The sequence below is a fragment of the Arachis hypogaea genome, chromosome 17, assembly GCF_003086295.3.
Source record: "Arachis hypogaea cultivar Tifrunner chromosome 17, arahy.Tifrunner.gnm2.J5K5, whole genome shotgun sequence".
NCBI classification, from domain to species: Eukaryota; Viridiplantae; Streptophyta; class Magnoliopsida; order Fabales; family Fabaceae; genus Arachis; species Arachis hypogaea.
This window is the reverse complement of record NC_092052.1, coordinates 23,615,366-23,621,002: the sequence shown is the minus strand read 5'-3', so window position 1 is coordinate 23,621,002 and position 5,637 is coordinate 23,615,366.

Below are 5,637 nucleotides of genomic sequence, written 5' to 3'. Positions count from 1 at the left end.
CCCTATTTGAATCATCATCAAACTGTTTTACTTGTGTGAATATGAGTTACCTATAGCTTCTACCTGTGATTACTTGTTACTTGGACTATTTTCATTATGCCTCTCACTTTAACCCATTTTTCACTAACTCACTAATTTTAACTCTAACCAACCTAACATTTTCAAAACTTCTTTTTTTTGCTTTTCTTTCACTTTCTTTTAACATTCTAACCAAGGCATGATGTTAATTTTTCTATTTAACTTGCATTCAATTATATTTTGGATTGTGATTTCTTCTTTTCAGACTTTTCACTCATATACAATCCTAAATGCACATTTTACTTAACTCATATTTATTATCCTATTGCTCCTTTGCCACTTTGTGTTTTCTTTGATTATTTGCCTATTTGCTTCCCTATTTTTATTATATCCTGGTTTTCTGTTTTTCAGGATGTCAGATTCCCAAAGAAGGGGAAAAGGCAAAGCCACTTCTGGCAAAAGGAAAAGAGGAGAAGCCTCCATGTCTATCATCGACCTCATGCATGATGCCTCCTTGCAGGAGAAAGCCTTTACCCCACAGGAGAAGGCCGACCAGCTACTTCCCGCCAATGACTCAATAAAGTTTGCAAACCGATACTGTGAGCTGAAGTATGCGGTGTTTGCAAACTCCAGGAACCTATACCTGGAGCGGACTTTGAAGATCCCAGAAGAACTCCAGCAACATACCTCTGATCAGATCAAACAAAGAGGCTGGTTCTTTCTGGAGAGACCTCTGACTGAGGTTAATGCATCTTGGGTTAGGGAATTCTACTGCAACTACTTCAAAACTTCCCTAGATGCAGTGAACCTCAGAGGGAAGCAGATTCTGGTTACTGAGGAGGCAATAGAAGAGGTTCTGAAACTTCTGCCTAAGACTGATCAGATAGATGGCTATCAGAAAGCTGAGGAGGATATGCGCTATATGCGATTTGACTGGGACGCAGTAAAGGCGAGGATCGCCCTTGACCCGACAGTTCCTTGGATCATGGGTCAGAACACCACCATGCCCAAAGGGATCAAGCGGATTTACCTGAATGATGAGGCTCGGCTATGGCATCAGATATTCAGCAACTACATTATGCCGAGTACTCACGAGACTGAGATACCAGCCGCTATGATCACCCTCCTATGGTGTGTGATGGAGGGTAAGGACCTATACCTGCCATGCTTTATCCGGCACTACATGGCCAGGGTCCACGTCCGCGGCACTCTTCCCTTTTCCTATCTGGTTACACAGCTGGGCCGTCGAGCTGACGTGCCATGGGAGGATGCTGATGAGAGGCCACCTGCTGCAGAGTGCAAGAAGCTTATCCCGCACAGCAGAAATTTCCTGGCCTTGGGCTACAGACCTCCATTCCTAACTGCCACTGCTGATGATACAGCTACACCATCTGCCGGTCCCTCTTCCTCCACTGTTGTACCATCTACCCCTGCCACCACCACTACACCTCCACCTGCTACAGAGCCTGTCTATCATCTGGTGCACCGCTTGTTTCGACGACTTGACCAGATGGAGCATCGCAACAAGCGACGCTATGAGCACCTGAAGCTGATGATACGATCCGGCGACATCCCCTCCGAGCCTGACACACCATCCGAGGCATCTGAGGAGGAGGCAGATGCGCCCGAGGCAGAGACCCATCCCCAGGCAGACACCGAGCAGGCGGCACCACAGGCAGAGGTCCCACACCAGATCTAGGCTGCAGATCCTAAGATCCCTATCCAGTCAGCACCTCTTCTCCAGCAGCCGGACATTCAGCCAGCCACCACAGAGCCACCAGCTACCATCCCTTCCAGTGATGACACCCCTTCACACCCTGCTTGAGTGAGCATCAGGGACGATGCTTCATTTTAAATGTGGGAAGGTCGCCATCTCTGGCGTATTATTTTGGTGAACCACTACAGACTCTTTTTCTTTTATTTTGGATATTTTTCTGTATTTTCTCTTTATTTTTATTTTTATTTTCTGAGTATTTATACATTGCTACTGTTTATGTATTTTTACTCTATTTCTGCATTTTGCATTTTTAGTTCATATTTTTAGCCACTTAGTTGCAATTCTAACTTATTAGTTATAGAAATCATGGATTGATTAGTATAGTTTACCCTTTTTAGCATAAGATAGCTTAGTTAAAATTGAAAAGAAAAAGGAAGTAAACTAGAGACTTTAACAGAATCAAAACAACCCACACCTTGTATATATAGCATTACATGTTAGTTAACAACACTTCATCAAGGAGAAACACTAGAACTTTAAAGCCATTCAATATAAGTTTTACATTGAGAATAATGAGAATTTTTAACTAAACCTGCATGACATACATAAGTGATAAATGATTTTTGAGCTAGAGAACACATAGCCTGTGAGTTTTTGAGCTTAATTGTATAGTTACATTTAAACCATGATTTTTATTCCTGTGTGTTCCGCCCTTCTTTTATATTCTGATGTTCTTTACTTTGCTTTAATCTATATGTCCAAATATAGAATATAGAATATAGAATATAGATACATACCAAAAGAGTGATTGAGGCCATTATTTGATTTTAGCTCACTTATCCCAAAAATAACCTACCTTTCACATCACCCTTGTTAGCCCCCTTGAGCCTTTAAATCCCTTTTTATTCTATTAGCCACAATACTAGCCTTAAGCAGAAAAACAAAATAAAATCCCAAGTTGAATCCTTGGTTAGCTTAAGATAGAAAATTATGAATAGTTTAAAATGTGGGAAACCTATTGGGAACATGGATGATAAAAACAAGAGGTAGAAAAATTGAAAAGAATAAAAATAACTCAAAATAAGAAATTTTGGGAAGCATGCTCATGAGAAATCAAAGTGATTAAATTACCATGTGCATTAAAAAAATTTTATTTTTCAGTATTTAATAAAGGGAATACAAAAGAATTCCCCAAATGCAAAAATAAAAGCAATGCACATGGAATAAGAATAAAAGTTGAAACATGAGCATGTAACATCCAAAAGTGGGAAAATATGGGAAAATAGGTAAAGAAGTTTTGTTTTACTAAGTATGTATATTAGGTGAGATCTTAGTCTAATTAAGGATTCACTTATTAGCTCACTTAGCCTTATACATATATCCTTACCTTTACCTTGGCCCCATTACAACCTTAATTAAAGACCTCATAATTTTTGGTATGACTGTATTCCATAATTGTTGATTGGTTAGATGAAGAACAAAGTTATAGAAAGGAAGAATAAAAAGAAGAATAGAGTGATTAACCCAATAAACACTGAGTGACTAGAGAGTAAACACAAATCCAGTGAGGGTTCAATAGCTCATTAACATTTATCTCAGTTTGAATTATCTAATTGTCTTGCAAGTTCATAAAATGTTTTTTCACCCATCTCAATTGTAAAAGTGCTTATTGATTATCTAAGGCTTGGCTATATATATATATATATATATATATATATATATATATATATATATATATATATATATATGACTCCTTGAGAATGTGAATTAATTTAACTACATGTAAGCTTTATATATGAGTGAATAAATTAGAATTGCATGTTGCATTTAGGTAGTTGCATTTAGATTAGATTGCATTGCATGACATTCCATCACTTTAACCTTACTTATTACCTTGGATTTAGCATGAGGACATGCTATTGTTTAAGTGTGGGGAGGTTGATAAACCCATATTTTATGATATATTTTGTGCTTAGTTTGAGTGATTTATTCAATCCTTCACCCACTTATTCATGTTAATTGCATGGTTTTACTTTCCTTTCCTTATTATGTGATGTATGTGAAAAACATGTTTTCTATGCTTTAAAATTAATTATTTTAATTACCTTTATTTCCATTCGATGCCGTGATTAGTGTGTTGAGTAGTTTCAGATCTTCTAAGGCAGGAATGATTCAAAGGATGGAAAGAAAACATACAAAAATGGAAGGAAAGCACAAAATGGAGTCCTTGAAGAAACTGGTATCCACGCGATCGTATGGACGACGCGATCGCGTGCCAAGCGCGAATCAGCAGTGACGCGGCCGCATGACTAACGCGACCGCGTGACAAGAAAAGCTCCGAATGACGCGACCGCGTGAACCACACGGACGCGTGACAGAGGTCACGCACCAAAAATTGCAGAAAACGCTCCCAGTGATTTCTTAAGCCCTTTTTGGCCTAAATCCAAGTCCAGAAGGCATAGACCAGAGGTTATGAAGTGAGGGAATGCATCCATTCAGGGAGAGCTCGCCAATTTTTACTTTCCATGAATTAGATTTAGTTTAGAGAGAGATTCTCTCTCTCTCTTTAGGATTAGGATTTAGATTTAGGATTTTTATTCACTTTCAGGATTATCTCTTTTGATCAGGTTCAATATTGCTTTTATTTACTTTTGCAAGCTACTTTATGAATCCTTTCATGTTACAGATTACTCTTTTATTAATGTTATTTGAGGTATTTCAGTTTAATATTGATTACTCTTATTCATGCTATTGTTATTTTTACTCTGAAGACATTTTTATTCCAAGTAGATTTATTTTTCTCCTTTTGGTCTTGGTTAAGAAATCAGTAACTTAGGAGTTATCCAATTTAACAGCATAATTGATAATTGTTATCTTTGTTAATTGCATTGAACTTCCATAATCCCAATCTTTTCTTAGGAAATAAATAGGATTCGAAGATCAAACCAATTAATCCCTTGACCTTCCTTTATCTTAGTAAAGGTTAACAAAGTGGAATTAGGATTCAACCATCATCATCATTCATAAGGATAGCTAAGATAGGACCTCTAATTTCTCATACCTTGCCAAAAGTTTGCTTTACAGTTATTTATTTATTTTAATTGCCATTTAATTTACTTGTCATTAAATTACTCGTTCCTCATTCTTGAAACCCCAATTTTACAATCTTCATAACCAATAATAAGAACATACTTCCCTGCAGTTCCTTGAGAAGACGACCCGAGGTTTTAATACTCGGTTATCAATTTTAAAAGGGGTTTGTTACTTGTGACAACCAAAATGTTTGCACGAAAGGGATTTTTGTTGGTTTAGAAACTATATCTATAACGCGACTATTTTTATGATATTCTTTACCACCATAAAATCTCGCTCGTCAATCTTCAACCATGAATGGTAAGATTTGGTGAGGTAATCTCGAACTCTTCATTCTCAAAAAAAAGGAAGAAGATTCGACCAGCAAGGAAGAGATTCTTGGAGGTATGGCTTGTCTTTGATTCTGCTCAACCACCACAGAAAGTAGCTAGAGTGGCAAAGTGATGGAAGAGGCAGAGATTGAAGCAGATGAAGTCATCATCATCATGAAGCATCAAGGGCCAGAAATCCATCTTGGAGAGCAAGCCAAGGATGGAGCGCTCGGATTGATGAAGAGTGATGACCAAGGAAGGACTAGAGGTAATTGCATGTTGGGTTTTGCATGATTATCTCTTCTCTCTCTGTGTGGCCGAACCGGTTCTGTTTCTTGGAGAAGAAGAAGTTGGGTTGGTTTTTTTGGCTTCAAAAGTGGAGGCTTCCCTCTTCTATAAAAAGAGAGAACAGCCACTGTTTGGAGCAAGGAGAAAGTTTGAGAGTGCAAGGCACAGAATTCTCAGAGCTACCTGAGCTAACATTTTTTTCTTCTCCTT